General features: G+C 45.0%; 1 protein-coding gene across 1 annotated transcript in view; it reads left to right on the top strand.

Annotated features, from left to right (window-relative positions):
- Window positions 1–22,502, top strand: part of KCNIP1 (potassium voltage-gated channel interacting protein 1) — a 725,629-nt gene that overhangs the window by 75,297 nt on the left and 627,830 nt on the right. The window lies entirely within an intron of this gene.

Raw genomic sequence — 22,502 nt, 5'->3', positions numbered from 1 at the left:
CTATAACCTAAAGGACGTATGTGATCCTTGGAAATATAAGTGGGGGGGAATATGAAGTCAGAGCACGGAGGTGGTTTACTTCTGTCTGCAGTTTCACTGAGATGTCTACTGGATTACCATATCTAGTTTAGGTGCTCAAAAAGATGATGAAAAAATTTGTTCAGAAACAAACTTTAAAAAATGGAGGTCTAAAAATGTCTTCTAGTGAGAGACTAAAGAACCTCACATTATTTAGTTTATCCAAGAAAAGCCTGGGAGCTGACTTTATTATGGTGAACAAGTATCTTCATGGAGAAGAGATTTCTGATGGTAAACTACTCTTCCATATAGCAAAAAAAGTCATAACATGCTTCATAAAATAACAATCAAGTGGGTTGGAAGCTGAGGTCATCCAATTTGGACTAGCAATAAAGTGCAAATCTTTAACAGTGAGGGTAAAATCGTTAGAAGAAACTTACTTAGAAAGGTAATGGATTCCCCATGTTTGACCTCTTTCTACCCAGACTGGATATCTTTCTGCAGTATGTGGTATAGCTTAAGTAGAAGTAAAGGTCTTGAGGCATATAAACGTTTTGGCCAGTGCTGTGCAGGAGGTCAGAGGAGGTAATCAGAATGCTCTCTACTAACCTTAAAAGTGATGAATCTTCATTTCTTGCTGTCTTTTTTTTCTCCTTATCCCTATCTCATCACATCCTCACACCTATGCACTCAGACTGATTTTTAGTTGATGCATAGATGCATAGATTCCAATGCCAGAAGGACCCATTGTGATCAGCCAGTCTGATTTCCTGTATAACATGGGTTATAGAATTTATATATATATATTTATATTTAGAGCATCTCTCTTGCAGGGACACAGGGGAGGGGGAGGAGGGAATTTCATGCATGAAAGCATTTCACTGTAGAAGTTATGGAAAAACGTATTGACTTCCCTGGCAAAATATTACTAAAGTGAAAAACCAAGAGTCCACTGGGGTATGTCTATACTGCAGGGCTTAACTCGAAATAAGCTACAGAAATTGAGCTATATCAATTGCATAGTTTATTTTGAAATAGGGATCATCTACACAGCACTTATTTTGATATAAAGCACTCTTCCTCTGACTTCCATTATTCCTCATGCAATGAGGATTATAGGAGTAAGAAGTCCTCCAGCTTGACAGTATTTTCACACTATTTCAAAATAACTGCCTGTTGTGTAGACCCAGACTAAGTTATTTCGGAATAGCGCTAGTTATTTTGAAATAGTGTTGCAATGTAGACTTGCCCTAGGTGTAGCTGGGAAGAGATACCTTGTAGCATTTTAGTATGTAGCATCAGACTCCTGAGGTCATGTTTAAAATTAACATCTTAGCTTGAACCATGCTTATGATCCAGTTCCATTGTTTAAAGCCTCCCTCCCGCTCTTGCTCCTATACGTATGGCTGTTTCTCCCATACAGACATGAGAACACATGCTCACATAGAGCAATGTATCTCAGTGGTATCTAAGTACAAGTCAGCTTTGGAGACACAGTATTGGAGCAAGCAAAACCAAAAACCAAATCAATACAGCAAAGCTGGAACATGACATGATCAGAGATTCATGTCTGATCAACACTGCAGAGTTGGGATGTGTTTCTGAGGCTTTATGGGACTATGCCCATGGTCAAACTGCTGTATCTGTGGGGAGGTCCATTGACATCAGTAGGGCTCTTGGCAAGTACAGACAGATCATGCTTTATCCAATCTGATCAGAACCTTTTTGGGTCTCGAGAATGGGACTGGACTTCCCCATCTATTTTTGTAACTGCCTCTGAGCTGGCTAGAAATACTGCGTAAAGTGTTGCCTGAGGTTTGCTGACACTTTTTTTTACTTCTGGTCCTGGTTGGGTGGTGTGGAGGCAGAAAACATAACCAATGGAAAGAAGAGTCATTCAAACTTTCCTGGACTTCCGATGCTCATTTTAGGTTCAACTCAAGACTTACCAAACTTTAGCTCCCTTCTTGTTTTCTCCCTGTTAATTTACCTCCTTCTTAAAAAAAGGAATAAGGGATCTTTCAGAAAAGGCTTTATTTTCCGAAAGATCCCCGTCTAGAATGGCGCTTTTTTCCGGCAAAGCTCCGAGCCGGAAAAAAGCGGCAGCCATTTTTATGCAAATGAAGAGGGGGGATTTAAATCCCCGCTTTATTTGCAATTGCAATGTGTCTAATTTGCATCCCTTTCATGGAAAAGGGATGCAGTCTAGACACAGCCGTTATGTTTTGATAAACCATCATTTTCTGGCTACAAACATTTTGTTGAAGACTTTCTTAGCAGCTGTTCTCAAAAATTTCTGAGACCGGGCCCTAGGTTTTGTACAACCTTACAGGGTATCCCTTAATGGATAAATTATAGGTGATTATTATTATTGTATTTACAAGTTGAACCTTTCTAGTCCAGCATCTTTGGGACCTGATGGGCACCGAACCAGGTAATTTGTCAAACCGTGGGAGGTCACTATTGTCTAGTGGCATTACCAACATTTCCACTGCTTACTGAACTCTTAGATGGCCTTTGGGTTAAATGTAAGCTAAATAGCACAGAACATGGAGAGCTAGGACTGGTGCCTGTGAGAAAACTTTAGGGGACCACAGGAAACTTGGCTACATCCATGATGAGTGGACATCTGGCTAACCAAAACCATGCCAGACTAGATGTTGCCAGACAAGAGAGGTTCAACCTGTACTGATTTTAGAAGGCCATTTTTATAATTATACAGTAATCACCAAACCTGCCTAGGGAATTGTATGAGAAAATCTGGCAAGGAAGCTTGATAATTAGATAATGCAAAGAAAAGCATTCTCATAGCTCATGGCTTGTATGGAGTAGGAGAGACTGAGGTGTCTGAAGTGTTGTAACTTGCATCTCAAGGTGCCAGAAGAAGGGGAAGTGGGCATTTTAGCTAACAATTACTTGAATTTTCTTCTGACGGTTAACCTCTCAATGAGCTGGTGGAACTATTCATTTGGGATGGGATGCATTAGCAATGAAGCTACTCAGGTAGTGAGTGTGTCACTTGGCAGCTGTAGCTTTCATTACTTGTGGTATGTTAATTGCTCCTCATTATGTAGCATTGGTCCTGCTTATTTTCAGGATGACTGAAACTTGTTAAGGAGAGAAATAATTAATAATCTAGTTTGACTGTTCTTATGAGCAAAAAGCCCTGTAGTTAAAACTCATTACACTTTTGTGATTAGTGAATGTTTTCAAGAAGGAAAATATTATGAGTCTCAGTGAACCAAACTAGCACTTTTATCTGCACCGAAGTATGCACGGGGGTTTCTATTCCATGATCAGCTTTTGTTTGTCAGTTACGTCAAACTCTTCCCTTAACTCTTGTTGATGGATGGAATGGACCGTCATGTGCATCCTTTATTTCACCTGATTTGAAAAGGAAGAAGGAGAGGAAGTATTCAGTAGATTCTGGTTTCTTTTGTCGGTGATCTTGAGGCCTCACTTTGCATGGATTATTTTTTTAATTTAGTATAAATAATGGCAACATTTTCCAGTGTAGTGAGCCTTAGGGAGGAGTTCATTTCTAAGTAAGATGTATTGCTTGCCTTCTCTTGCGCCTGATCTATGACTTAGTGTACTATACATTATCATAAATTAATGTGTAGTCCCAATTGTTAGTCCTCGCCAGTGGAAAAACACAAATGCGATTGAGGGCTGGGTGTGCCACAGATAGAAAATTAAGTCAAGTATCTTTTGTCATACTATAAAGGGGATGGTACGCAGAAGGAAAGAAATGGCTCCCGTTGGAAAAGCTGCCCATTTGTCTAAGCTGACCCTCCTAAAGAATTGTTCCTTTATACTGAACATCTCAAGTCTGTGTGGCAAAGCCTTTTTAGAAAGTGTTGCAGTTTATTTACAGGAATTCTCCTACTGCCTCCAAAGAGCCAGTGAGCTGTGAAATGAGAACAGTTGTTCAGGGATTCATGAAGCCCTGTAAAGTGATTAGCTTTCCCTCTCCTATCTGAAACACATTAATAGACTGGATAAAGAAAAGGAAAATCTATGGCTGGTGTCCAAGGAACATTCAGGCAACTTGGACACGATCATTGAGTTGCAGGAGTGGGAAAGAGGTGCCTTTAGCACAGGGATGTCTGCATCAACTGTAGGAAACTTGGGCTCCAATGGTTTGATGATAGTTCATGTAACAGAATGATAACTGTCTGGTGCCAGTCTCACCAGTGTGGCCAAGACGGGCACAGTGCTGCCCATTGCAGTCGTCAGGAAAATCCCTGCTTAGTTTTTGAAAAACTGAGGATCAGTTGAGAGACATCAGGGAACTGCCAAAGGGATGGGGTGCCACCTGCAGGATTTGAAGGATCCCCTAGAAAAGACTGTCCAGCTGGGATTCCCTCAGGACTGATAGGGCCCAGTGATTTCGGCTCTTAACCCAAAGCACAGTCTAGCCACAAGAGATTCAGCATCCACTGGAGTAAATTTAAATACAAGAGAGGCTCCTTTTGGAGTCTTTCTCTAACTTGATCATTGAATCAGTGGGAAGAAACCGGTTGAACCAGTCTTACAGCTGATGCCTGGAGGGCATGCAGCCTGCTGACTCAGAGTCCTCCCTCCCCGGCTTAATCTATAGGGCTCTGGAAGACCAGCCTCTGTTCATCCAAGTGTATTTACAGGGACAGAGTCTCTCCTTTGAACTGAGTTAAACACAGTCTGACTTTTCTACATTCCCACAATACTTGCAAGCCTTGGTGATCATGTCTCTCAATTCCTGCATTTAGTGTTATCATAATTTGTGACCCTACAACAGCCAAATTGGTTACAATGGGCAAAACACCAGTGTAATATAGTTGAATATCTAGCAGGCCTAAGTAAACTGAGTGAACTGTATTTACATGCACACACCCAGAATCTCATTCTTTAAACTGAGAGTTTGTGTCAGGTTAAGCACAGATTTTCTTCTTTTGCATTCCCCCATTAATTACAGACATTGTAATTGATAGTAACACAATTTGTGACCCAACACCAGCCAAGTTGATTACAATCAGGAGAACACCATTGTAACAGCTGAAGAGCTCTGTAAGAGAAGCAGGGGCAAGCTGTATTTACATAAATACACCTGGATTTCTTTCCCATTCCAGCTGGCTGTAAGGGAAGTATTGATTCAGACCCTGCTTACATTAGTACACTGGAATGTTATTACCATGGCCTTCATTGGCGTTACTCCTCATAATATTGGTGTACATGATGTGAAAATCAGGTCCTCTAGAACTAAGTATTATAATTAGTATTTAATGTAGTACTTCTCACCTTTAGATCTCAACAAACTTTGCCAAGGAAGTTGGTATCCCCATTTTACAGGTAAGGATCCCCAGGCAGTTGTGGAGAAGTGAAGTGTCTTGCCCAAGGTTACTCAGCACATAAGTGGCAGAGCCAGGAATCCAGATCTCCTGAGTTCCTGTGCAGTACTTTGTCTACTTTATGGGGAGGTGGTTTGAGCTCATGGACTTAGCTGGAATGGGGCTTTGTGGCTGTCACCACGCTTCCCACTGATACCTAAGCAAGGGTGTTGTCACACCTTAGCACAATGTGTTCTTTCCTATCCCCAAATGACCCAGATTTCATGTCCCTTTCCCTGTGATATTCCCAGATGACTGATGGTAACACAGTCAGTGCAGCACAAAGGCAGGAATGAAATGACCGTTGCTTTGGTTTGAAAGCAATACTATATTGTAAGCATTGACGATTCATGTTTCATTTAAATACATCCAGATGAATTTGATGATGCTGAACTTTTACTGATGTTGATGAGAGTTTTGTACAAAGACTGTGGGCAGTAAAAGGCTCCAAATAAGCAAAATACTATCAATAACTACAGTGATGGTGATACTTCAGCTCTTCTCACGCAAAGCTACTGGGAGATTATTTGCTGACAACAGCATTCAGCAAAGTGCTCTAAGGAATTGAGTGTGTGGCCAGCACGCCCACACAAATGCTTAGTGCTCGGTAAACTTGAGACACCAGTTGGCCATGAACTAAGAGTTTGTGCGCACAACCCCTAAAACGGTATGTGTTTTGGTTTGGTTTTGTGTTGGGATTCTGATCAATTTAATCCAAAAAGGAGAAGAACTTGTTATGGACAAAGTACAGGACTATGTAGCACTTTAAAGACTAACAAGATGGTTTATTAGATGATGAGCTTTCGTGGGCCAGACCCACTTCCTCAGATCAAATAGTGAAACACGGCTACATTTCTATCATTGTCATGGACAGATTCATTACAACTCCTCCTTCAGTATGAAACATTCAGAATGGTTCTGTTTTCAGTCTTCTGAGAAAGGAAAGGTTCAGGGGGCAGCTGAGTTAATCTGTAACAGGAAAAACTTTAAAAAACAACAAATAGTCTAGCAGACCTTACAGACTAACAAAACATGTAGATGTATCATGAGCTTTCGTGGGCACAACCCACGTCTTCAGATGACAGAAACGAAAGGGTTACAGGAATCCAGGGTTTACCTGTCTGTCACTTTATTGTACATCTTATCTCCCCTCCATGGCTCAGTCTACACCTGCCATTAAACAACAAAACTTTTGTATTTCACCGATGTTTAGCCCCCACCCCATTCTCCCGCCCGATGGATAAAATTTTTGCCACAGTAAGTGCAAGTGTAAACACTGCTTTGTCAGTAGGACACTCTCCTGTTGACAAAGCAAAAGCCCCTGGAGAAGGACTAGAGCTATTTTGTCAGAAACAAGGCTTTGTCCACCCAGCCCTGTCACTTAAAGCTGCATTGTGTAGACATAGCCGAAGCTACGCATTCTCAATAAACAAATCTCTCTTCATGTGGGCAGATGGACCCATAGGCTGGCTCCATGAAATACCCAAGTATTGCGAGAAGTGATATGACTTTCCCTTCTGACTTCCAATGGAAGAAATGAGGTTGAGATTTGAGGAGGGACCGCTGGCAATGTCCTCTTTTGGATGAAAAATAAACCTGGCCATTTGTAGTCACTGAAGACTTGGTGGGACTTGCAAGAGAGCATAGAGTCCTATCTCCAATCATCTATGGAAATTCTCATCGTATCGATAAGTATATACCATACCTACTGCTTCAAACTGGATGCTGCAGTCATCTTCCTTTCCTTTTCTAAATTGTAGTGTATCGGGGTAGGCCCAGCCTGGAATCTGCAGAATTTTTTTGCTTTGTATATAGTTGTAATTTTGAAATAAAATTGGTAACTGGTCAGGGAGGGGGCGTGGATGAACCCTCCACAAAGCTGTTGTGGAGTGTTGCTCTGTGCTGTCACATAGTTGCTGAATTCAATTTCAGAAGTGTCATAACCATGGGTGGTGAAAATCCTAGGCTGCCTTCCCAAACTGCCTGACATGGCCCCGCCCGGGCCTAGCCCTGTGCCATGCCTGCTAGTCAGCTCCACAGAGCTCTGGGGCCAGGACAGGCTGAAGCCATGCTGCCTCCTGGCTCTGGAGCTCCTGGGTTAAGGCCATACCACCCTCTGGCTCTCCAGAGCTCTGGGGCCAGGACAGGCTGGAGACATGCTGCCCCCTGGCTCTGGAGCTCCTTGGTTAAGGCCATACCACCCTCTGGCTCTCCAGAGCTCTGGGGCTGAGGCAGACTGGAGCCGCACTGTCCGCTGGCTTTTTGGTGATCCAGGGTCAGGGGAGGCTGGGGCCGTGCCACTCACCACTCCCCAGAGCTCTGGGGCTGGGGCCGGGCCACCCACTGGTTCTCCAGAGCTCCAAGGCCTGAAGAGGCTTCAAGGTGCTATCTTGGGGCAGGGGCCAGCAGCCACATTGCAGGGGTGGGAGGTGGGGGAGGGTAGGAGGCTGGACAGGGTCCAGAAGGCCACAATGTGTGTGTGGGAGCCTGGACACTAGTGGGTGGCACGGGGGCTAGTGGGGGTTTCACCCACTGCCCATGGTCCTAACCTTATGCTGGTGGGAGATTTGTGGAGCCTCATTCATGTGCATGCATAGATTCAGGAATCATGGACCTGATTTTTCATTTTGTATTATGTTATGGGTCTGTCACCTGGCTCCCGTATTTCTGAAGCTACTAATAAGAAGGTGTGTTTTATGCCATCTCTTTGTCATGCTGATCCGTCATCTAGACACTGGAGTTCTGATCCGCGATTGGACCTGCCAGGCGCACACACAATATAAATACTAAATCATAGCGCTAGAGCGACCATTGCAGAAGTTTAGTTAGAGGGGATGGGTGTGTCTTGCAGAGAAAGCATTTCAATCAAAAGGTGTGAGTTCTGTGCCTGGCTCATCTTTTGCTTACAATTTAATTTGCAATGTGGGGGTGATAACTCTCCCTTTCCTCATAGAGTATTTGTGAGGACAACTCCATTAGCCAAATGCAATATGTTACTGCGAGTTTCTCAGATGGCTTGGTGAACACCACAGCCCAGCCTGTAAATAATGACTTGTTTCCCCAAAGCGTGCAGTGAAACGGGTAAGTGCTATGAAAGATGTTTGCAAAAAAAGCAAGCAGAAAACTGAGGGCCAGTTTGAGACTCTGTGGAAAATCATTGCTTAGAGAGAGAGCCCTGTGCGGATACTAGTTTCTCTCCCCAGATGCAGATATCCACAAGTAGGGTTGCCAGATACTTTCCCAAAATATACTGAACATAGCGGGGAAAAAATTGGTTGAGCACAAAAAAAAAGGATCATTGCGCCTCTAAATCCCAGCGCTCCTCACTCTCACCGCCCCCCCCACCAGTTCCGGTAGGGGAGGAATGTCCCAAGCGGCCTTCCGTCCACGACAAACAGAAAATACCAGACCTTTTACATGTCTGGTATTTTCTGTTTTTTTTTAAACAGACAGAGGCCGCAGATACCGGATTGTCCGGGTCAATACCGGATGCCTGGCAACCCTATCCACAAGAGCTACAGTGAATGAGGGAGAAGAATCGGATGCTGTCACTTGCAGGAGCTAGTATCCTGCATTGGCAGGACCTCACAGCCACACAGCTGTACCGACTCAGGCCCACTCCCAGCAGGGCTGTACTACCTCTGAATGGAGGTGCAGCTACGAGGAAGGTCTGGAGGCAAGTGGTGGCACCACATTGTTCTCCTTTGACCTCTGTGGTTCCCAGGAGTGAAACCCTGCGGTTTGGCAAGTACCAATTTCTGTCCACGGGTGGATATTTGTATCAGTGTAGGGCTATACTTCCAGAACTAATAGAGTGAATGCTCTTTCTGTTCAATAGAGTAGGCTGCTTTCCTTTGGGTTATGCCACAGAAAAGATGATAGTCTTATAAATATGAATGAGTTTGCTGCCAAGTTGCATACCATAGTCCAACGTTGTTATAACAGAGTTTGTCACATAAAGAGGAAAACATCGTCTAATTCTCCAGGAAAATTGTAGTCTGGGATTTGTTCCTATATCCGTGCCATGCCTCTCAAAGAAAAGGGCTGAAAACACTGACGATAATATAGTGCAGGGCACGCTTCTTTCTGCAGGTTCAGGAGAGCCATCGCCACAGTGTTTGTTTCCTGGGATTCATCAGCACTTTAATTAAAATGATATTCTTATTTTCTTTTTCAAAGTGCATTCCTCATGCAAGTTAAAGAAAATGTATGATTGGCATCCATCAAGGAGAACATTGATCTTGCATTCCCTGGAGCAGTAATTGATTTTCAGTGCAAACCCCATTGTACAGGCTTTTAAAAAAATGCTTTATTAAAAACCCCTCCCCAAATTAATAAGATGTCTTTGAGCTGGGTCTTCACCACTGGGAGTTGGAACTTGCTGCAAAGATAACATTGCCCAAGAAGTTAACGGCAGAGGTCTTTTGGAGCTTATGACAGAGCTTCCAGTGTGACTGCAAACTGGAATGCCCTTGAGGAAATAGGTAAACCTCTCCGTAAGGCAGAAGACCCTTGTGTCTATGCAGGGCCCATTTGAAAGCATTGAGACATCATCTAACTGAAACCTCAGCTTTGAATAAACCTTAAGTGAATTGGGGTTTAACAATCTGTTCTTTCCATGCAGGTGTTTACGTCTATAGACTACACACTTTTGTCGACAGATACTGTCGACAAAGCTTCTGTCGACAAAGAACATCTAGACTACATTCAGTTCTGTCGACAAAGCAAGCTGCTTTGTCAACAAAACCCTGTAGTCTAGACACAACTCTAGATGCAATAACACCTTCTGTCAACAGAACTCTGTCGACAAAAGGTGTTATGCCTCGTAAAATGAGGTTTACCAGCGTCGACAAAACTGCTGAGTTCTGTCGACATTATGTCGACAGAACTCAGCAGTAGTGTAGACGCAGGTATAGTTTTGTCGACAAAAGTCCACTTTTGTCGACAAAACCCTGTAATCTAGAATCACCCCATGAGTTTTGCTTACCTATGGAAGAGGATGAGGTTAGGGTGACCAGAAAGCAAGTGTGAAAAATGTGGACTTTTTTTTCTCTGTGTATGTAAGAAAAATCTCCCTAATATCAAGGCATCTGATTCCTGCAGTTGAGGTGTTGAATACTTAGCGCTATTTCTTCTTAATGGTCTTCCCCTCATGTATGGATTTCGGGCAGAGTTTGTTTGGAATGAGCTCTGTTTCCATCAGCTTTTTAGAAGGGATTGTGTACACTTTGCGCTTTCCTTCCTCTTAGTTCTCGGTCGGAAGTAGTTCTTTTTAAAGGAGCATGTGAATTATCCAACATTTAATATTGCATTTGAAGTGATTCCAGAACAATCTCCATCCAAGATAAGCTTAAAAACCCATCCCTCCATTTTAATAGTTTTATTAATCGTGTTTATGGATTTTTGCCAGATGCTGGTATGTGCTTCTATATGTTTTCTAAAGTCTTCTGATGAAACTCCATGGCTCACTATTTCAGGGCATTTTCATGGGGAGAGGGCCATTTAACATTTACCTCTCCTTATACTTGTGCAGCGGTTCTAGTTTTTTATGTTCTCAGCAACATTATTTTATCTCCACCGAGTTCTTTCAGTCCGGTGTTTTTCTAATTTAATTTCTTCAATGAAAAATGTAATTTATGGAAGAACATTGTGAGGAATGAAAAGCACTTTCTACACCCCCTGAATAATACATATACAAGATCAATGATGGTGCATTGCAGTGTTCACACAGTACTGGGAATTTTGGGAAGCCTTCGGCCGACTGAATCAGGCCCTTGAAGAATGATCTCAATTTTAGAATTTCCCAGGCTACTGAAGTGCTGTTGGATTTCAAAGTAGTTCTAGAGGACAGGTGAAGAAATGCAAGTAAAAAGCCAGATTCTGCACCCACTGTCCTCTCCAGAATTGGAATTTAGTGGCAGCAGGATCCAAGCATATCCACCTGCATATGTTACTAACATGATGAGCCCCATTGACCATGCTTAGTGCGCACAAGGCAAGCAGCAGTTGGCACCAAAGAGGAATCTTAGGGTTTTCTTTCTAAATAACAGTATCTAGACAGCATTTCTTTTTTTGAAATAGCACCATAATGCGAATATGCAAATGAATTATGGTAAATTCAAATCCGCACTTCATTTGAAATTTTGCTCAGCTGCATTTGCATCCCTCTCTTGAAAGAGGGTGCAAGTATAGACATACCCTAAGAGTTCAGCATTTGCTACAGCATTGCGTTAACTGACAAGTAATGGAAAAAACTCAGGAGCATATGGTACAAAACCATAATACAGGTCATTTGGATCAAGAGCTATGGAGCTCGTGTCTGACCAGCAGGTGCGTGAAAAACTTTTGTCTGAGCGACAGCAATCAACAGCAACCTTAGAGCGACTGGACCGCATTCTGCTCTGTTACGCCGATCTGACTCCAGTAGGGCGAAGTAGAACTTGGCCTGCTGGCGCCGCTGACGGTTCAATGAATAACTTGAGACAAGGCAAATGAGGTAAGATCTTTGCCACAACGTCTGCTGGTGAGAGTGACAAGCTGTCAACTACACAGAGCTCCTCTGTGACTTCCAGTAACTAGTGAGTTGAACCTAGGACAGGTGGGACCTCCCAGGTCCTGTGCCCTCAGATCCTGGCTGGTCTCACATGAGGGAGTTTGCCACACCAGGGAAGGTCAGTTCTGGCCCTCTCTGCTGATGGATTCCAGGGCTATCGGCAGACCCAGCCATGCTATGCTACAAGCTCCGTGTTCCCACCCGGCTCTGCTGCTGGCCTGGTCACCCATCTGGTTTCCCTCCTGGACACCGGACCTGGCTGCAGTGATCCCTGCCTCATGACCGCTGGTCTTGGCAGTACTGTGTTGCCAGTCTAGCCCCAGCCCCCCAGCTGGGCTGCACTGTACCTCCAGGATGCAGCATGTACCACTTCTGCACAGAATTGACCGGGTGATGTCGGTAGCAAGCTCAGGGCTTTTATGACAAGGATGCTGTCAGCAGTGAGGTGGAATATGAGCAGATTCCAGTACATTATCGATGGGTAAATGGGCACGTAGCCAGGGCACGTATCTTGCAAGTTAGGGTAGGGAAGATCTAAAAGGTAATGAAGGGATTCCTCAATGGCCCACATGTTGCTCTGGCTATGTGTGAGCGCACATCGAGATCCAGAGCCTCCTGGATTTTATGGTGCTAAGGTTCCAGTGAACAAGCATATTGTGCATACTGAGGCACTGCTCAAAGAATGCAGTGGACAGGTGGCAAGGGCAAATCTTTCCTGGGGTTGTGATGGGGTTTGCGTTCCCTGCACTCAGCCAGGAGGGCTTAATGCCCACTGAGCATGCTCCAAGTGCTGGGGTAACATGAGAGAGAGCAGCTCCGCTCAGTCTGGGATGGATGCTGGAGAGGAAGAACCTGTGGCTGAAGCTCCAGAGGTGGACCCGCCAGAAACCCAGGTGATGGGAGCCGGAGACCCAGGAGACTGTATTGAGCCTCCAGAGTGGACGGAGCTACAGGAGCAGACTGGCATTGCAGAGCCTGAGGACCCAGAAAAGACACGGATCATGCCACCATCAGAACTGGTAGGAAGTGACCCAGGGAGGGTGAGCGAATGGTATCTCCCCCCTGAATGAGCTCACTGTGTTGCGGTGGGATTCTCCACTGAGGAAGTGGCAGATCACTCCCCCATGGACTGGGTTGGGGCCCAGTGGAGTAGGATGGGCCCAGGTCTCTCTACCGGGGCTGCTGCTTCAACTTGTTTGACTTTAGCCATTAGACAATATTGCCCTGTTCTCAAGGGCTACTCCATAGACTATAGCCATTACAATATAATGCCCTGTTCCCGAGGACTACTTTATAGACTCCAGCATTGCCCTGTGACTCAAGGACTACTATATGGACTCTGGCCATTGGGCCACACTGCCTCAAGACGGCGTAGGCTTATGACGCAACAGATGGAATCCTATGGGTGAACAGTGTCAACGGAGGTGAAGTATTTCTCTATTTCGGCAGCTGTGAGGTTGGCAAAGCAAATGTTTGTGCATTTACAAGGTGCATGGGGACACTGGCCGGGCCACCTCAACTCTGAATGTCTTGATTTGCATAAGTCTGGGTTTTGCTCAACTCTGCATTTGAAAGGGGATGACATACCACCATGCAAGCTTAGCTCTGCATTAACGTAGTTGTGTGCATTGAATTTACCATATATTGTGCACTGAAGATGAAAAGCTCATGGGTGAAATCCATTCTCCATGCCTCATGTGACTACATAGAAATGTATTAGTCTTAATGGGTGAACACGGTTCAGTGATGCATTTATACACCCCTTTTCATCCAGACTCTTTAGAGACCATGCCGGGGTTAAGGCAGCATGCACAATAAACGGCATCTCCGTGAATCTCTTTGTAAGTATTCATGTGCTTGTGAAACAGACTGTCTCGCTAATTAACACCTCCCAGGAATATTTCATTCTGAGTCTTCATTGTTGGCTGGAAATGTTTTTGCTGATGATGTGTTTCCAGCAACCATAAAAGAGTTATGGATGCTGATCACAGTTGATAGGGGAACAGCTCCTCTACTTGTTCTATGCGGTGTGATGGGGAATAGATAAAAATATGCTAATAACTCCTTTCTGTCTCTTACCAATCCTGCACGTCTTGGCAGGCATCCTCCCTTGAGGAACAGATAAAAGATTTTGGCAGGATTCTGCGGACTCTGCAACCCCTTCCAGTGCAGCTGTGCAAAGATGGTGAGCCTGTTCCAGCTGTGTATGGGTGGGTGAGGCATGCAGAACTGTGATGGATTAGAGGATTGGCAGATGGCCTTTATGGTTTTGATGACCTGGGCATAAACCCCTGTTTTCATGATGTCCCCTGGCTTACTTTTGCAGCCCTAAAGGTAGCCTGGCCAGACTTGTGAACAATTTGGCCCACCTCTGCGCAATGGGAGCAATATTAAAGAACCTGGATAAAGAGTCACCTTAACTCTTTATAGGCTGACTGTGACGGCGAGTTGGGGTTTCCCCCAATCCTGCACCCCTGTAGCAGCAGGAACGGACTCCCCCAGCCAGTAGAATAGAGGGAGTTTATTACTTCTCCCGGGTACAGCACAGCATAGATGTCATCTGATTACAGGAATTAGGGCCAGGATGCCTCAGGCCCCCCTTGAGATGGGGGTGACTGGGACCCTACAACCCCAGCCTCCTCCTCAGGCTCTCTCTTTCATGGCTTCAGCCCGAAACTGACCCTTTCCCCTATACCCAGCTCCTTTGTTCAGACTCTTCCCTTAACTTGTAGAATGGGTTTGGCCACTGCCCTTGGGTGGCAAGGCACCTCCTGCTGGGCCGTGCTTACAGACAACCACCAGTGGGGGTCACCCACAGCCCAAGGATAGTAACCAGCAAGGGACTGACACTACACCACACTGACCTTATGTGCAGTTACAGTATCTGTTCCAGCTGCGTGAACACATTGTGCTGTGTTGTCCCTCACTGGAATCGGGCCTTGTCTACTTCCCTTCTGCTCTGTTTATAACAGCAGTGCTGAGGCCATATTAGATCCCCTTGGCAGGGGGTTGCACAAAGGGAACGTTGGCTATTTCCCACCATTTTTCATCCCGGACTGCTTGAGCCCTCCTCTTTGTTCTGAGAAGCAGTAAGCAGACTTCTCCTCAGTGTTGTTACACAACTCGTTCTCCACACTTGTGCCCGATCTTCTTGTGCCAAACCATGATTATGTCCGTGAATCAAGGGACCCTTCCAAACAGAACTACTGTGAAATTCTGGTCTGTTGCTCCCTTGTTTGCCTCAGAGGTGAGAGAGGAAATCCCACTGGGCGTTGATGCGCTACTAGTGGGGAAGCAAAAAGCTTCCATGAAAGGAACGATGTTCTGAGGAAGGTGAAAATCTGGTGGAAATGAGCCCAAGAACCTCTGTCTGTCCCTGGACAGTCAGGGTATGTCTTGACTACATGTCTCTGCCGGCAGAGGCGTGTAAATTAGACTACCCGACATAGTCCATGAGGCAAGAATTTAAATATCCTCTGCTTCATTAAAATAAATATGGCCACCGCGCTGTGCCAGCTCAACTGATCATCAGCAAAATGTGGCAGTCAGGACTTGGACTGGTTGGCAAGGAAAGCCTTTGCCGATTGATCCTGTAAACCTCATTTCACGAGGCATAAGGGATCGGTCAGCAAAGGCTTTCCTCATCGACCATTCAGCGTCTTGACTGCCGCGTTGTGCCGACAATCAGCTGAGCCAGCACAGTGCGGTGGCCATTTTTATTTTAATAAAGCGGGGGATATTTAAATCCCCGCTTCATTGACTATGTCGGGTAGTCTAATTTACATGCCTCTGCCAGCAGAGACATGTAGTCAAGACATACCCTCAGTGTGTTCGGAAGAGCTTCTCTTGTAGATAACACGAGGGGCCTACTTGGTTAACGTGTCCCTGGAAGTGAACGACGATAAGATTGTTCTTAAACTTGGCGATGTTGGTCTGTCATGCCCTGGGGCATGACAGTGCGGAGTGCAGTTACAAGGCAGCAGCAAAGGGAGTAGGGGTCTTTCTTTACTGGCTCAGGAAGGGTGTGTGGTGTGGGGAATACTGTTTACTCATCGTGACCTTTCCTAGAGGATGCGCAGAATTTAGATGGGAGTGAGAAGAGAAATAAGAGGAGCACAGGGCTTCCTCCCACTCCAGAAAGCCGTGAAAAGTGAAGGACCTGTGAGGCGCCATTTCTATGCTTCTAACCTCCCCTTCTCCTTTATTAGTGATGTGCACCAGGGCTCTCTCAGATCTATTAACTCCTCAGTTCATCAGCAATGCTCACAACGGCTTCAATTAGCATCCCCAGAACTAGCAGTCAGAAGTCGAATGGGCTGATCTTTTGGGACAGCATTTTCAATCCCCTTCCCAAAAATTGCTGCAAAAACTAACCTGTAAGAACACCAGAGGAGTAGTTGAGTTCGTTTGTACAGGATAAACTTAAAAGACAACCAGTAGTATGGTAGCACTTTAAAGACTAAGAAAACATGTCCAACACTCCGGTCATCTGAAGAAGTGGGCTGTGCCTACGAAAGCTCATGATACCATCTACATGTTTTGTTAGTCTTCAAAGTGCTACCAGACTAGTGTTTTTTTTTTTTAAGTTTATCATGTGAAAACACATCAATGTTTTGCATTTAATTCATTGTATGGCTCTTATCGTTGTTCGGCCAATGAAGTTGTATCAGAGTTTGATTTAGAAAAAAATTGTTTTAGAGCTCAGTCCCTTACCCTCCAAAATGGTTAGATTTAAATTTCATTTAAATGGAAGCATTTTGAAACCCAGCTTCAATAGGAACTGAGAAATCCTGTTCTGAGAGGTAGGTAAGGGGTATTTTCAGTCTTCATCTACACTGGTAGCAAGAGTGGTTCTCTGCCTTGATCATCTGCCAGTAGCAAGCCCCAAAGAGCATTTGAATTGATGCTGCTTATTTAAAAACTTTAGGCTAGGTCTACACTAGACTCGAAAGGTCAGCTTAAGGTACACAATGTAAATAGCGTAGCTTGAGTCAACAAATCTTAAGCTTAGTTTTGCGCCAGCTCCACAGCGGGGGGTTGATGGGAGAAAATGTTCCCCTTGATTTCCCTTACTCCACGCAAATTGAGGAGTACTGGTGCTGACTGAGGATTCTCTCAGCATTTGATTTAGTGGGTCCTTACTAGACCCGCTAAATTGAATACCAGAAGATTGATCTCTGGTGTGGTAAGTTTAGATGTGGCCTTAGTATTTTTTTTAAATACTTGTCTTTTGCTGGAATAATGAAACTGCCAGTGGAGAAAATCAATTCCAAAGCCTAGCTCAGAGAGGGTATGTCTACACTACCCTGCTAGTTCGAACTAGCGGGGTAATGTAGGCATACTGCACTTGCAAATGAAGCCCGGGATTTGAATTTCATGGGCTTCATTTGCATAAGCGGGGCGCCACCATTTTTAAAACCCTGCTCGTTCGAACCCCGTGCAGCGGGGCACGAACTAGGTAGTTCGAACTAGGCTTCCTAGTTCGAACTACCGTTACTCCTCGTGCGTTATGCAAGTGCGGTATGCCTACATTACCCTCCTAGTTCGAACTAGGAGGGTAGTGTAGACATACCCAGAGAAATTTGAGTCATGGAAATCAAGTCTCTTCCGTCCCCGCCCCCCATAGTGGCAAAATACACCAGATCTTTTGTGTTTCCTATAATTCCTAGAGAAAGGAGGCATGATGAATAACAATTTTAAATGCAGCTAATATTATCAAAGTGCCTCATGATCTCTCCTGGTTTATAGTTTTCCTGACTTGCAGGTTGAATTCCACTGAACACAATGGAGTTTCCATTTTTTTTAAAGAAATTTGAAATGCAAGGTTCTGGGATTGTCATTATTCATGGTACTTTACAGACAGCTAATGATGACAAATCCCAACGAATTTAAAGGCTAATATAGGATGATGGAAAATACACAAGGGTTGACAAGCCACAGGAAAATTGAGGGCATGTGACATAAGTTAATGGATAATGTGTTATAAATTGCTTTAAGACAGTGAGACATCTATGTTTTAAATTCTGTGGCATCTGATAGTTCCCGTAGGCTCAGCAATGTCTTGAAATCAGCAGTTTTGAGTTGTGCAGATGTCATATATTCTTTCCTATGGAATGGATCCAAGTATAAGTACAGCAGAAGCCAACCTGCATTTCTACTCATCTGAAATGGGTTAATGTTTTAGAACATCCTTGGCCTGTAGATCTTCACAACAGAAACTTCCACAGTGAGTATGGGTGGCTGCTATTGAGATGGAAGCACTTGGTTTGGTGTCCGGGATTATCACCTCAGATACTTCACTGCAGATGCGGATTTGCAGATGGCAAAGGATTCAAGGCTGCCTCAGAGAGGGATGCAAAGTTTGTGTTGTGTTTTCCTTTTACATCTCATAATCTTACGATCCAAAGGCTCCTACAGAAAGGAACGCTTCATAGTGAAGATTGGACCAAATGTGAGGTGTAATGTACATCTGAATGACTCCCCCAGACCTGAACAAATACACTAGTGGACCAGAAGCAAAAGAGGGTGCTAATATATATAGTTTGTGTGGAAGTGGATCTGAAGGCACCTGTGTGACTATGCAGAGGCTGCTAAGACAGTGGGTTACGCTGAGCACAGAAGATCCTACCTACAGGAGTGTTGCATTGCAGAACAATATCGCTTTCAGCCAAGGCTCCTGGGTGTGTGGTAACCTTTGATTTGAGGCAGCACAACACGCCAGTAGGGGTAGGTGGCTATCCCCATTTTAGCAAGTAACACTGCCTGGGATTATACAGAGTAGGTGGCTGGGCTTGGAGGAGACCCAGGAGACCTGTGACCTAGTAACCAACTGCACCTACTATCCCTCCTTCCCCAGACTCCTTCCGAAGTGTATTACATATGTTGGGTGACTATCTTTCTCTACACTGAATATGGGACACCTGGTAAAATTACTCGTATTCAAATGAGTTCAATGGCAATCCACCAGAACTGGGCTGTACACACATTCAAATTAACCTCAAGTAGACGGAGCCGCTGTTAAAAAAGACTCCAGCTAGGCCGTATTTCTTTTATTTGCCTTATCTATAAGGCTTGAGGGGGAGATGTGACACACACGCACACTCCCACACCCCTCTCTCACATGGAGGCGAGGGTGACTGACCAACCTGACCCAACCTTCCCTGCCCAGTGCTCTCCACCCTCCAGGCCTGGCGCTGTGTCGTCTTGAGGCAGCATGAGGGGGCGGGGAGGGAGCACTCAGGGTCACCATTCACCCTCCCCAGATTTCTGTGAGGATTCAAGACAGAACGTGGCTAGCAGCAGCCTCTCGGCACAGGGCAGGGGCAAGTGCTGGTTTTAGCCACAAGAGGGGGAGGGGGTTAATCGCTAAGGATACATTGAGCCCAGACAACCTCACGGCGAGGGCTTCAGCGAACCTGGCCAGAGAGGTGTCTCAGCAGGGCAGGCCAGGGCAGCCCTGCGCTACCTGGGGCAGGCACTAGAGTGGGACCAGTGTGTGAGGAGGGTACTAAGCCCCAACCCTGGAGGCTGCAGAACACAAGGTTTGGGGCACAAACAGGCTGGAAACAGCTTCCTCCCTGCCACTGCAGAGCTTGGCCGAGGGGCGGAGAATCTTCCCTGCATCAGCCCGGTGGATAGGAATGCGACCTGGGATCCGTTGCTGAAGGATCTCCCATCCCCTTCCCTGTGTGGTGAGCCGTGTTGGAAGCCCAGAGAACCGGCACAGAGTAACTCCACCGATCTGGGGACGATTCCTTTGCCTCCCTCTCCTCTCCCTGGTGCCACCCCGCAACGCTTCTCAGGCCATTTGCAAAGTACATTAGAATCTCTCTGCAGAGCAGCTTCCCAGGGCAAGCTCTGTCTCCGTGAGGGTGAAAGCCATTCTGAATACAGCCCCGCGATTCATCGACCCACTGCTCTGTTGCCCCACTTGTGGGGGCCTATTTCCCTGATGCATGCAGACCAACGGGTATCAGGACTTGAACCTTCTTCCTTGGAATCTCCCACGTTGTGCAGCAGAGGGCCGGTGAAAGCGAGAGGCTGGTGAAGTTCCGCAAGTTGAGCCTTTTTAAAACAAGATCTGAAAAAAGTTCCAAAGCAGAGCCTGCAGGGATCTGGCCCGTGAATTTATGTTCATTTTCTTGAAACCTCAGCAGCCCTTTTAAGTAGTGCCCTATATTTGTATGTTCAGAAGAAGAATCTGCCTGCCAAGTGTGGGTCAAAAGCCTTACTCATGAAAAATGCATGGTTAAAATTAATCAGATTTTTCCCCCTACATTGCATTGGCTGCACATGTTAGTTCTTAAGAGAGAAATTCTGTCAGCATTTCTGCCTTAGTTGTTTTGTTTGCTCTTCCGACTCCTGACTTCTACGGAATATTTGTTATCAATTGCTGAGGAGCAAAAGAGCTAGAATAAGCCCATTTGGTCTTAGGCACATTTGTCAGTATCCTCACATATGCTAAACTGCATGTGGTTTCCTTTTGTTAGTGTCTTCAAGCAAGTGGAGATCAACTACAATTCATAAAGAGATGTAGGTCTGAAATCCAATACTGATAACAATGAATCATGCAGGAAGTAGAAGAGTTCAGTTGTATGGGGGAATGGACCTGTAATGCACTGAACATAATGAATTACATTCCATAACATAAGAACTAGGGGGCAGCAAATGAAATTCATAGATAGTGGGTTTAAAACAAACAAAACAAAGTTTTTCTTCAGGCAGCGCACACAGTTAACCTGTGGAACGCCTTGCCAGAGGAAGTTGTGAAGACCAGAAAAGTAGCAGGATTCAAGAAAGAACTAGATAAATTCATGGAAGTTAGGTTCATCAATACTTATTTGTCAAAATGTGTAGGAATGGTTTCCCTAGCCTCTGTTTGTCAGGGACTGGAATTGGATAAGAGAGAGAGATCATGTGATGATTACCTGTTCTATTCACTCCTTTTGGGGCACCTGGCATTGGCCACTGTCAGCAAACAGGATACTGGGCTACATGGATCTTTGGTCTGAACCAATATGGCCGTTCTTATGTTCATATGTGTCTTCAAAGACAAATTCACAGAGTGCTTAGTAGTGGCCCATAGAGAGCTGACTAGTCACACAGAGCTGACTGCTGCCTTGGGCTTTTCAACTAAGAAAAGAGAAGACTAAGGGGAGGAGGATATGATAGAGGGCTATAAAATCATAATTGGTGTGGAAAAAGTGAATAAGGAAAAGTTGTTTACTTATTCCCACAGTATAAGTACTAGGGGTCACCAAATGAAATGAATAGGCAGCAGGTTTAAAACAAACAAAAGGACGTTTTTCTTCACTCTGTGCACAGTCAACCTGTGGAACTCCTTGCCAGAGGATGTGGGGAAGACTAGGGCTTTAATAGGGTTCAAAAAAGAGTTAGAGAAATTTATGAAAGTTAGGCCCTTCAATGGCAATTAGCCTGGATGGGTAGGAATGGCATCCCTAGCCTCTGTTTGTCTGGAAATGGGTGATAGGAAAGGGATCACGTGAGGATTGCCTGTTGTGTTCCCTCCCTCTGGGGCAGTATTGGCCACTGGGAGCAGACAGGATACTGGGCTAGATAGACCTTTGGTCTGACCCAGTACGGCTGTTTTTATGTTCTTATGTCCAGCTGCTAAGTTTCATTAAGTACTGTTACATTTGTACTGGTATTTTCCTAATATTACTTTGCCCCCCTGAGCAAGTGCTATAGTTTTCACAGGGATGTTATATGCCTGTGAATGGACAGGGCGATATTGAGAGATTCTAGCCGATGTGGCCACCCTCTTAAAACCATGGAGAACCTCCCACATATGCCTGTTTCTATTCTGAGGCTAGTACAACGGCACTTGCTTTACCTGTTTTCAGATGCAGTGGTGCTTCTAATGAGAGAGACAATTACTGTATTATTACGGAAGAACATTTCTTCTTCTTTTGGGCTAGAACTGAGTGTTGTGTATTAATCTACAGAGCATGTTGAGAAACGGCCTCATCTTTTTTAAGGATTCAGCGAAATGCTCTTTTAGAAACCCTCTTAGCAACTGAAAGAGTGTAAAATATGCTGATTTAAAAATAAACAATCTGAACACATCAAGCGGGGAAGGAAGAAAATGAGATGCGTGTGTGTCTATGGAAAGTTAAGGGTTAGCTTTTGTTTGAGAGCTCCCTGAGACTTGCTCAAGACGGGAGAACTGTCCGCTGAGAGATACTTTGAGATGCTTTATTTGTTGCTTGTTTGCTCTCATTTGGATATCCAGGATGCTGTTTCTCTACTGTTGATTTCTTCTTTCAAATGTGTTTGCTGTGCTATCCTCAAGTTCTGAGTGCATTGCAAAATGTAGCTGGCTTATTAAAATATTAAAATACTAGCAGATTTACCCAGTATTGCCTGGGTCCTTCAGGGCAGGGCCCAGGGAATGTGGGGGTTGAAGGATGAAGGAGTCTGTGGGCCAGGAGTGTGTTTTCTCACCACCACCCCTGGTATCCTTGCCTGGGGCTGCTCTCTTTCCCCTGAGGCTACCCTCCAAGCCTGCCTAGAGCCTGCTTTCTCCTCCCTCCAGACCAGCC

The sequence above is a fragment of the Pelodiscus sinensis genome, chromosome 17 (genome assembly GCF_049634645.1).
Source record: "Pelodiscus sinensis isolate JC-2024 chromosome 17, ASM4963464v1, whole genome shotgun sequence".
In the NCBI taxonomy this organism is placed as follows: Eukaryota; Metazoa; Chordata; order Testudines; family Trionychidae; genus Pelodiscus; species Pelodiscus sinensis.
The sequence above is the reverse complement of the archived record's forward strand: the minus strand, read 5'-3'. Positions and strand labels throughout refer to the sequence as shown.